General features: G+C 40.9%; 1 protein-coding gene across 5 annotated transcripts in view; it reads right to left on the reverse strand.

Moving 5' to 3' along the window:
- gab1 (GRB2-associated binding protein 1) overlaps positions 1-12463 on the reverse strand; it is a 68018-nt gene that overhangs the window by 42262 nt on the left and 13293 nt on the right. The window contains exon 1 of one of the 5 annotated variants that reach the window (XM_074629393.1): positions 10799-11007. The exons of 3 other annotated variants lie outside the window; for them this stretch is intronic. The gene's annotated coding sequence lies outside the window, so the exon portion shown is untranslated. Of the gene's footprint in view, positions 1-1603; positions 1748-10798; positions 11008-12463 lie in introns of those variants that run through there. One more of the 5 variants, XM_074629395.1, reaches the window with a different exon arrangement.

The raw sequence follows: 12463 nt of genomic DNA on the forward strand, positions 1-12463 counted from the left end.
TGTGTCAGTGTGTGTGTCAGTGTGCTGACTTGACTATGACTTGCCCAATATTGCATGTGATTATCATTAAGTGGGCATGTCTGTAAAGGGGAGACTCGTAGGTACCCATAGAACCCTTTTTCAGGTCAAAGCACCCCTTTGAAAACGGACATGACAGTTTTTCGTCCCCAAAATTTAGCGCAAGTTTGGAGCGTTACTTAGCCTCCTTTGTGACAAGCTAGAATTACATGATTGGGAGATGGGTACCAATGGATTCTTTAGGTTTTCTAGTTTCATATGATACCAGTATCTTCACTCTAGCTTTAAAACTGAACCCACTACAACCTCTGAAAGATTGATTGCTTAAACGTGTTAAAAACATTAGTGGCGTTCAAAAGAATTTGCGTTAACACGTTATTGCATTAGCTTGATGACACAGGTGATGACACAGCAAAAAAAGTTACACCCACAAAGCATGGTAAATGAGAAGGGGACTAAAAAAAAAAATGTCTGTTTTCTTGTTGTGCTTTGAATCTCATGCTGCAACCGATTGTGGAAATATTCAACTTGTTATTATTCATTTAGACACGACAGTTGTGCACCACAATATCTCAATGTGAGTACTTCCTCGAAATGTGATTATATGAAACAATTCTAAATTATAATATTGAATTATTCCACAACCAGATAGCAAGTTAATGAGGTTCCTTACAGACACTGGTGGAGGAAGCAATGCAAGCCAGCACCAGGCCTCTGTAGAGGCTACAAGGTCAAACAAGTTAGCTCCATACCAGAAACCAGAGCAGTTGTTTTATGCAGCTGGGCATATACTATGGAGGTAACACTTGTGCATTCCTACTTTGCTAGAAATAAACTGGCAAACTGACATCTGCTGTAATGTAAAGACGGTGTGCAATGGGTTTTTTATGGGCGATAAAAATAGCTCTGTTCTGTTAACACTATCTGATATTTCCAAATGCTTCAAAGTCAGAGTGAAAGCAACTTTTCTAAACACCAACTTTAAGCAGCTGTGTCTACATAAAGAGCTTCTCCTGAGAGTGCAGGTTACATCAGCATCCTATATGCACGCTCATCAACAGTGTATTGATCCATAAGGAGGCACCTATGATCAAAACAAGCCAGTTCTCTCCCTTCATCGTCTACGACACAATCCCTCGCTCTCAACCTCAATTTACCATCCCACGGTCGCTCCTCTTTCATGTGCAGCTGTGAAATTCTCACCCAGCCAGGCGCCATCTGACCCCAGCCCCAACAATCTACGGTAACCGTCCAAAGAACACAGACCTTGGTAGTCATACTGCTATCTTTGCAAACAGCGCACACAAAGACCAACATTCTCATGAAAGACCGTCTGAAAGGCAAACAGGTGTTCTTCATTTAGGGGGCTTTCACAGGTGACCTAATAACAAGACGATGTCAGGATTGTTTAAAACTATTTTACATCAAAAATTAAATATTCTGGCAGAGGTGAGAAGACACATCCACCCTGACATTAGGACTACTACACAGAGACACATTCTGGAGGTTTAAACCATGATCAAACTTTAGCTTTTTCCTCAAAACTTTGACACAAAGTATCTGCAGAAGAAATAGAGATGCTTACCGCAGTTTTCAACAGCAGGTATTATATTCTCTGAGGCTTTGTTGGAGAGGTATTCTCATCAACCAATTCTACGGTCCTGTGTACCTATTCCGTACAGCTGTTACTCCAATGTCTTGGATAGGCAAATGTGTAATTGTTATCGTTGCTGCACTAACTCTTTCTCGTAGGGGCGGGGAAAGGAACTCTCTGGCAAGTCAGGCAATCATTCCATATCATTCATTAGAGTATCCACAGACAGAGGGAGGGAAAGACCAGAGGAGAGAGAGAGAGAGAGAGAGAGAGAGAGAGAGAGAGAGAGAGAGAGAGAGCGGGAGAAGGTGGGGAAGATGTAGCAGATGAGAGCACAAGGAAGTGATCGGTAGTTCTGTTCTGAGTGCTTGTTTCTTTTCAGGAAACGAGGATGATTCAGTCAATTTTATACCAACCACATTTGACATCTGCCGACTCCAATAGCAATAAGCCCCCTGAATAAAAACAGCTACCCCCCTGGCCTCTCCGCACAGCTTTCAGACAGGTTAGGTTCAAACTTAAACCGTGCTCACAGGGTAAAGCATTAACTCACAGAGAGAAGGGTTTAAACATTAACACGAGCTCACATCATGTATGACTGAGGGAGCACAGAAGCGTCAGTAGTTACGTATAATGTAGGAAACTGTTCAGCACTCTCACAGTGTTAGCCTTCTCATCCAAACTAAACCAACTACCTCTGACTGTGTTTTCCAGGAAACACGGGGCTTTTGTGAAACACAGAATAGGAGAGAAAAAACACACACAAGGCAAAATAACATCCCTTAGTGGAAGTTTCCACTTTGTTAGCGCTTTTTATCTTCCTGGTCATCTGGTCCCAACACACACTCTGGGCAAAAAGATTTCCTGTTTTGCCTCCTTTTGTCACTGCAGTTGTGTTTGGGGGTCGGTCGGGAGCTAACTTTAGAACCTCTTCTATATCAACATTTATCTAATGCTGCAATGAGTTGTCCAGAAAAGGGGGGACTGGATTCAGACCCCCAAAACAAGGTCACTACACAGTGAGTCTTTCCTTTGGACGCTCAGAACTCACTAAAGGGAATCCTACACATGCTAGACCGAAATAGTAAAAAAGCACAAAGCAGAGAGGGAAACACATCTGCACTGTGAAAAACTCTATAACCAAAGTTGATAATTTGCTCACATTATACGGCAGGTTAGTCCTTCGTTGGAGGAAATGGTTAGGAAATGTGATGTTATTTGTGAGTGAGAGGCTGATCCTCTGAAAAGATACTAAGCCACCTACTGTATATCTAAAGTATACATGCAGCAGCATTACTCTACTTCCACTAAAACACTTCACTCACTCACTCACTTTTGCATTTGTATGGCTGGCCCTCTGCAGTCCAGCCAACAATCAAACATGTCCATGTTTGTAGCTATTATCCTGTATAAGAAGAATCAAAGGAGCAAGGATATAACTAGCACCATCGCTTATTTGATAGCTGAAGACAAGTGCATTGTGGAGCCACAATTTCTGGCTTCCCACCTGCAAACATTGCCACTTGTGTTCATTGGAAACACTAATCAAGAGTCTACAGCGAACAGCACTGCCATAATGTTTTTTTAGCCTGGCCCAACTTTGAAAGAAACTGTATCCTGTGTCCTTACTACATGTCATAATAATTTGTAGGAAAACAAAAAAAATGAAGGAATCAGTGTCTACTTTTGTATTATTTATACTTTTTAAAAAATGCTAATAAGTGAAACAGAGTGGAGCTAATTATGTAGCACTCAAATGGGTGAGTTGCAGACAAGCTGGTAAAAGGGCTTTGGATGTCTTTATATCTCTATACTGTCAGGTGCAGGTTACAATAACCAATAAAATATGCAGTATGTGCACAACAACACAGCACTGAGCCTGCCGCTAACCATAAAAACGAAAGTGACACATGACTGCAGAACAACCAAGGCTTGGAGAGAAGACACAGTAATCATGCTTGCAGAATGAACTTTGCTCGCTCTTTCAGGTTACTGTGGCCCTCAAGATTTCTTATTTAAATGCAATATTGCAAACAAAGTCAAAGTTCTCCTCACATACGAGCCGTCGCTGCACTCGATGGAAGTGGCCGCTACTCATGATGGTCATTTCTTTGCGTAGGCAGGGCTCTCGCTTCTCTTTATAGGATTTAATAGAGAAATACCATCATATTTGAACAGTTAGGGTCATTCATAGACTGCATTGTTATCATTTGGTTTAAGGCTATTTCACCATCACATTTCTCTATGATTCACTAAAGGATCACATTGATGTTCTTGACAACCCGATGCCCCAAACAACACCACCATTAAGGTGGTGTTAAAGTTATGTAAGTGTCCACTTCCTGTCTTCCATATTTTTGGTGTGCTATCATCTCAAACAAACGTCTCCATACTGATGTTGAAGAATAATCGTTTGACAGTTAAGTCCGTCTCTTCTGCTGAAAGAAAGAAGCTGACAATGTTGACAACAACGGTATTTCTAAATGACAAGCTCACCAATCACTAAAATGCAACTCACGGCTCTTTACCTGGTTCCGAAGAGTCCAAGCTTTGCACGGATAAAAACGAGAAACACTGCGATAGAAGCAAGGTAAGCGAGCGTCTGACCAGCCACTGTTGTCGAGTGAGTCTGGCCACTTTCCTGCCAGCCCTGCTGACTTCCCTTCCCTCCTCTTCACTCCGTGAAGTCTGCAACACCCTGCTCCAATAACCCTTGACCCACAGGAAGTAGACACAATGGACTGAAAATAACACACCACCTCCCCTGGCAACAACTGCCCACCACGACCCCCATTACACACCGCTTCTACACTACAGCACACCTACCATACGCTGGCCCAAGATAGGTGGGTAGGACCAAAAATATCAGCCATTATTCAACAAGCTGTGCTTAAAAAAGTGCAACATCCCACTTTGAATTCCCGGCGTGGCTTTTTATTCACTCCTGCACATGCACAAGTCAGATCTATCTATGTTATTATAAATATGGACCGTCTGAGATATTTTTACATGCAATGTTTCAATAAGAGCCTGCAGTGGCTCAGCCCTGCAGCTCTCAGTGGAGCAGAAGGTTTCACACTACAGCAGGTTGTGGGTTGAGCAGCAGACTCATGGCGGTCCCACTGCTTCCTGTAGGGGGACCACTGCATGGTGAGATGGATGACTTCTCTGTAGTCAGGCCTGAAAAGCATCTGTGGGTGAGTGTGTGGGCGCATGTGTGTTTATGTATGAGTGTTTGGGTTATTAGGCCATGCTCAAATGTATTTTTCTTTGTATGCATTATGCAGCAATAAAGAAACAGAAAGTGTAGCTTATATATTTTAAGGCTTTTTGATTGATTACAATTCAATCAAATGAAAGAAGCTCAGTAGTAGGTACCTTGTTAATACTGCGTTAGTCCACTCTGTGTGTGTGTGTGTGTGTGTGTGTCTAACCCAATCCTTATCCGTGCAGTGAGCAGCAGCAGTCTAATCCAATCAGTCCAATGAAAATTATTCCAAATCACATTTAGTGGCCAGTGAGAGGTTGCCTTAGACGTGATCTAATTAGCCCCCCCTCTTGCTAGAGTCCATCCACTAGGAAATGGATTGAGATGCCATTCACAGAGATAAGGAAATGGACTCTGATACGCACTTCTGTGTTGCCAGTGGTGTTGCATTCAAAACAGAGGCACCTGGTTACTCAGCGAAAACAGGAGATGAAACAAGACGCAAGTACAATTTGGGTTTGCAGTTATTCCAGTTAGGGCTGACGCAATAACCGCAATATTGACAAGCAAACCGCAGAGGGTGGCAAGCAACCGCCTCAACCGCTGTTGTTGACGTTTTTTCTTTTTTTAATTCTTTGCAATGGGAGCGCCGCGTATTCATGCCATGCTACAAACGGCAGCAGCAGGACGAGGCGCTGAGCGTCTATTCTTCGCTGACCACTGCGTTTCGGTGTTTTTTTCTGGTTGCCGAGAGTTAAACAATGTTTAACTTTGTGTAAAACTCCACAAAGACCAACCGTCACATCCTACATGTAGGCTACAAGTGCTGAACAACAACAACAACAACAACAACAACGGAGGAGAAATTAATACACATATACCGGCGGGTCCCTCCCCCTCCCTACATGCTTCAGCCTTCCCTTCAATCCAGAGCAAGTACTGTACTTTGTGCCAACATTTTGATATTCCGTATCATAGCAACCAGATGCAACCAAAGCGCAGCTGACAAAAACGCTGCGCCTCATTGTCCTTCTTTGTTCTGCATTTAACAATAAACAAGTATTTGTATTCGTTTTAAAACTGTCATCTTTCAACATTTAAAAAGCAACAATATACCTAATAATAGCCTAACAACAAAGCTCATTTATACAGCACTAAAATCAGGATAAATAAAGTAATTTGCCAAAAAAAAATGCAATAATACCGCATAGCTCGCTGTTGAGCCAATCATTATCACCGTAGAGGTAATTCCTTCACCGCGACAGCCCTAATTCCAGCCAATGAAAATGATCTAATTAATAGGAAACTAAAAAGTATGGGGAATTGGTGAATGTTGTCATGAATTCATGACATTTTGTGTTGTCTTTCTTAGATCAGAAATACAAAATCCTTATTCTTAGTAGCTGCATTAACCACGTTTGGTGGCCTGTTCTATGAGCTACTGAACATGCCGAGGCTTGTTAAGTTCAAGAAGACACGCCTCCTTTTTTCTGCCAGTCCCCTGAAACTGGTACACACCTCCACCCTCTGTTGTCACACTCAGATGATACTGCTTCACTTTCAGTTGAAAAGGGAATGTGCGTGGTGTGAACGCATACCTCAGAGGTTGTGTGCTGCATGTGTGTTCATGCGATTCCCGTACAGTGATTCACGTTAAGTGAAGAATGTGTGGAATCCCCTCGCACACGTTCATTTTAAGCCACCGATACAGGCGGCAAAATGTAACAATGTAAAATATTTTTCCCACTAAGCCATTACGCACACGGCCCCAAAAACAATGTCAGCATTTTTAGAACGTTTTCCTCTCTCTTTAGTTGTGGGCTGGCTTCTGTGGGTGTGTGCTTGCATGCCTGGAGATTTGTTCTAACAGCTTGCACTCATTCGCACTCAACTCACCTGCACTCACCATCTCTTTGCGCACACAGCTTCTCTCAAAAGGTTCAATTCCTAACCTTTTCAGTGTCTGAACCATTGTGTTATTCAACTGATTCTGTACACATTTATACATTCGTGCATTTCAAGTTCTATGGCCATCTAATGCATGTACTGTTGCCTGCAGAGAGGCCAAAAAGGAAGGTTTTGAAACCACTGCTGACTACATATCCATACTCCATTAACTGCTTTTAAGGATCTATGTACTTTAAAATGAAATGGCCTATTTGACCTACCCCAATTCCCAATCCAAAAAGCGTTCATCACAGCATCCCTCTGTTTATACATCAGAAAACTTAATACTCTAATAAAATGAATACTCAGATACCTTTTTTGTATATTTTCTGAGCTGATAGCAAGACAAAGTAACAGACTGCAGTGTCACAGCAGCAGTTTTGTCTTTGATAATCAAGTAGTCTAATAACTAATAGGTTGTTTTGATCTTTTTTTTTGGTTGAGGACAGCCCTACTCTACTGTACAGTGCATTGCTCCATGTGCAACAACAGCTGCAGCTACAGTATATGAGGCTATTTCTTCTGAATAATTGATATCAATCTGACAGAGGATTCCCACCCAATTATGCTAAATACAATTATTATATAAGGTGCCTTGTGTTTCCAAAGTGAGACAGCAGGATGAATACTTCTGATGCATACAATACTATAGGGCTGTCAGCGTTAACGCAAAATCGTTTTAACGTCATTAGTTTCTTTAACGCATTAATCAATCTTTCAGAGGCTGTAGTGGGCTCAGTTTTAAAGCTAGAGTGAAGATAAACGATAGACACTAAATTTTGGCAAGGAAAAACGGTCATGGCCGTTTTCAAAGGGGTCCCATAACTTCTGACCTCAAGATATGTGAATGAAAATGGGTTCTACGGGTACCCACGAGTCTCCCCTTTACAGACATGTCCACAAAATCACATGCAGTTTGGGGCACGTCATTTCCAATAATAAATATATACATACATATGCATAAAGCAAGCATATTTGTCCACTCCCATGTTGATAAGCGTATTAAATACTTGACAAATCTCCCTTTAAGGTACATTTTGAACAGATACAAAATGTGTGATTTATTTGTTATTGATCACAGTTAATCATGGACAACCATGCGATTAACCGTGATTAAATATTTGAATCAATTGACAGCCCTACAATATACTGTATGTGTGCTATATGTGAGTGCTTGGTATCTTTATTCCTTTACTGTGTATTCTGCTGAAGCATCACTTTTATCAGAATATAGTCTATCTGCAGAATCAAATGGTAGCAAATGAGCAACCCACCATGATTAACACAACTAAGAAGTTATTAAATGTGTATACATCACTCAAGCAAAGCTGGTTCCCATGAAAAGGACAAACCACAAGAAAAGCACACAACTACAGACGACAGAGTGCTATGTGAACTTAAAGCTGCAATATTCAACTTAACTAAAGGGTTCAATTATGCAAAGAAAGACTATATAATCATAAAAAAGGAACAATCAGAGTGAGCAGCTGCATGATAATCTGTTAAACAAAGTATTAAGGGTTTGATTCACCTCCTTTATGCCAAATGCTATTTGATTCCAAATTGTCAGGTTTATTTACAAGTTATGTACATTCTACTTCTGACTGGGCTTTTTATCTGATTATTAGGGCAACAACAGATTGTATAAACCATGCCAATGTTAAGGATTGCAAATATACAGCAATACAAAACAAATCAGGTTCAAATAAGGCGTCTTCAAGACAGGGATAAAGATGTAGTCTGCGCACGTGAAATCACGAACCAGGCAACATTTGCTCTATTACTTAAGTAGCTTTCTCACTTTCTTGTAATTCATAGTTATTGCTCCTCCAGCACAGTGAAAATGCACTCACATTGGCCTGCGGTGGCAAGGGTAAAATCCAGGTCACCAATCAATACCTATTACCCTACAGAGTAGGAAACAACATTAAGCTCAGGACACGGAGAAATGGAGGTTGTGCATCCATTACGTGCGTTGTGCTTAAACCCTCAGGTCCACTTTTTGTTAATTTTGTAAACACATCAATACAATTTAAAAAAACAAAAAAACATTTCTCTTTCTTTTCCAGCTATTTAAAAACTGTATTCTTCCCTACTTCACAGAAAGATCAGATGATGCTCCTGTCACACTGATGCATGAAAATGACAAAATAACTGATCTTTTTGATTTCTTGGTCAAATGACACCAGCTGCTTCTGAATGAACAAGTATCCGACTGTCTTTATGTTTATTAAAGAAGTACACTGACTGAAACTCAGTGTTGCTCCCTGACTAATACATTAACACCACAATTACTAAGGCTCCTTTATACAATGGGAATCTTTGCTGAAAATGATTCCCAGCCTGAATGTACTTAATTGCCCTTGTTCATACAGTGCCCTATTCAATGTGCACCCTCTGAGGGACAGTTTGTGAGTGCAGATGGCAGCCCACTCTCCGCCATGAGAACCAAGGCTGTACTAGAGATAAAGACCGACTCATCTGACTTCAGGAGTTGTTACTCCCCAAAACACAATTCCCACAGTACATCTCCTTGTCGTTTAGCCTTTCAGTTTTAATACCGTTTTTTGCCAGATAAGAAGGAGGTCAAAATGTTGCAGGCTTTGCTCCTCCACAACCTTGATACGTTTATCCGTTGCGTTCTTTCTTTTGATTACCTGCTCTCTCTCTCTCTCCTTTGCCGTTTTCACCCTATCTGCTTCTCCTGCCCTCGCCAATCTAAGCTCTTGCTCTTGAGTCACATGCACTTGTCAAAGCAGCATCGTTGGAATTCAACACATTCCTTTGGCATGGCAGACTTGGTTCACATGATCACGCTGTTCCTTGACCGCTGACGAGAGAGAGGCTTAAACAATTCTCCTTTCAGCCCCTATTGGCCTGTATGCAGTCAGACAGTGCAGTCCAGCCAAATGTCTACATAATAGTTCAGAAGTAAAAACAGTCACGGTAGAACATAGACTGTGGTATATATTACGTTTCTAACGCATACCAAATCACATGCAAAAAATGTTAAGTTTTAAGAAGTGGCCAAAGAAAAACAAGGTCTGATTTCAGATGTCTCTAATATTTAATACAAGGGCTGTCAAAGTTCACACGATAAAAAATGCGTAACGCAAATTCGTTTTAACGCCACTAATTTCTTTAACGCATTAACGCAATAGATATTTAGGAGGTTGTAGCGGGCTCAGTTTTAAAGCTAAAGTGAAAATACTGGCATCATATGAAACTAGAAAACCCAAGGAATCCTTTGTTACCAAGGAGGATAAATAATGCTCCAAACCTATGCTAAATTTTTGCAAGAGAACATTTTCAAGGCCATTTTCAAAGGGGTCCCTTGACCTGAAAATGGGTTTACAGACATGCCCACTTTATGATAATCACATGCAGTTTGGGGCAAGTCATAGTCAAGTCAGCACACTGACACACTGACAGCTGTTGTTGCCTGTTGGGCTTGCGTTTGCCATGTTATGATTTGAGCATATTGTTTATGCTAAATGTAGTACAATATGGACAATATTTGTCATTGTTTTGTGTTGTAAATTCATTTCTAATAATAAATATACAGCCACATTTGCATAAAGCAAGCATATTTGCCCACTGTCATGTTGATAAGAGGATTAAAAATCTCCCTTTAAGGTACATTTTGAACAGATAAAAAATGTGTGATTAATTTGCAATTAATCATGATCATAAAAAATGTTTCAAATTCAACGCAACTACTGAGCAGCTAGTGCAACTTATACTATTTAGTAAGTTATTATATGTAACACACATGTTGAAAAGTGCAAATGTGTCTGTTACACTGAACACCTGTAAGTAAACCTGCTGATCATAAAAGGCTTATGTTGGAAATTCCCTTTGCAGCTTCACACAATGTTGGACAGAACTGTACCACGACATCATATCGCACAAGATAATTTACAGGCTGTAACGTTTTCAACAATTAGTATTTACCAATATGATTGGTTACCTGTATTCCTTACCAAAAAAAAAAAAATTTAACTTAAAGTCAAGTAATACAAATTACTGACCTTGAGTTCTTGGATTTCAAACAGTTAGTAGTTGGTTATCCAAATGCCATGGGCCTGAGCGGAGACATATTCCACAGGTTTCTAAGACACACCGGCAATACGCGTAAAAAGAAGAGCAGAGTGCCAGGGAAAGTTCAGACAAAATGCCAAGAAAGTAGGTGGACAAGAGGAGGAGGTCCTCCACACTCTCAGCTTCCAATCAGGCTGGAAACGAATACTCTCTGAGAGCGGGGGTCTGCTGCATCTCTGTGTCTCTCTCATTGCATGTGTGTGTGTGTGTGTGTGTGTGTGTGTGTGTGTGTGTGTGTGTGTGTGTGTGTGTGTGTGTGTGTGTGTGTGTGTGTGTACATGTGTGCAAGTTTAACCACGTCCTCTGGCTTGAGGCCAGGCCAAAGATATCGGGCAGCACCATAGTAACTCTAATGCAATCAGGGACGGTGGCCACAACAGGACCAGTGGTGAATAGCAAAGAGCCATCCGTCTTTCTTCTGAGGATCCCTACTCTAAAACACACAAAGAAACCGATTCATGAAACTAAATTAGATGTTTGAATACCATATAAAAAGACAAATTAATGACAATTAGATACAGACAGGCCTGTCTGAGTCACAGTAACTTGGGAAATTACACAGGTCGGTAGCAATATTTCACATCTAGTCTCCAGGCTGACACCCCAACACCCTCCGTCTAAGGCCGGGACAAACATGCACACATATTGGTGCACACGCAGCGCAGAGCAAGGGAAGAGGGGCAAAAAGGACCATGACAGCAGTGGGCTATATTAAGGGGCTGCAGACACAGCGGCTGGGGTCAGATCACACAGCACCACATAGCTAGAGGGCCAGCTGCATGTGTGTGTCTGCATGTGTGTGTGTGTGTGTGTGTGTGTGTGTGTGTGTGTGTGTGTGGGGGGGAAATGACAGGTGAACCTTTGGAGTTAAATGTGAACAGATACAGTCACACATATTTCTACCTTCAAACGCTTCCCGCAAACCTGATCACTCTAATCATCCGACATTTTCAAGCACTAAACTTCTCGAAGGAATACTACAAGAGAAACGTTTCCCTGGGAAAGTCTGCACAGCCTTCTGGGAATCATTTGCTGCTCTGCGTCTTGCATCTGCTATTTCATTCTTATGCACACAACTAGTAGTTTTGACACAGTGGAAGATTTGTCAAAAAAAATCTAAAAAGTGGACTACCCCACAAAGAGGAAGTTCTTTAAAGACCAGGTCACAAGACCTCTGGCAGCAATAGCTTCTCGTTATCATATAATAATCGGCACATTATATTTACACTGATAACATCAAGTCAAGATGTAACTTGTGATGTCAAGTGTAACTGCTGGTTTAAAAAATTATAATTCAATAAGGCTTTTCAGATGCATCAAATTTTAGAGCTGAAGTGATTAATCAATTAATCAATCAACAAGATCAATAACTATTTTGATAAATTAATTAATTGCTCAATTCACCTTTAAGCAAAAAAAAAAAAGAATATATAGAATATGATGTGCAGGCCAGGACATGTCTGCAGCACGACAATATTTGATTTAAAAATGGTATTTTGACACATATTTCGCCTTTATAAACAAATATTGCGATTTCCTCCTCATCCTGCGATTTGAAAATTGCAGTTGGCCATATTGCAATTTCAATAAAATGA

Source organism: Sebastes fasciatus, chromosome 3 (assembly GCF_043250625.1).
Source record: "Sebastes fasciatus isolate fSebFas1 chromosome 3, fSebFas1.pri, whole genome shotgun sequence".
Taxonomy (NCBI): Eukaryota; Metazoa; Chordata; class Actinopteri; order Perciformes; family Sebastidae; genus Sebastes; species Sebastes fasciatus.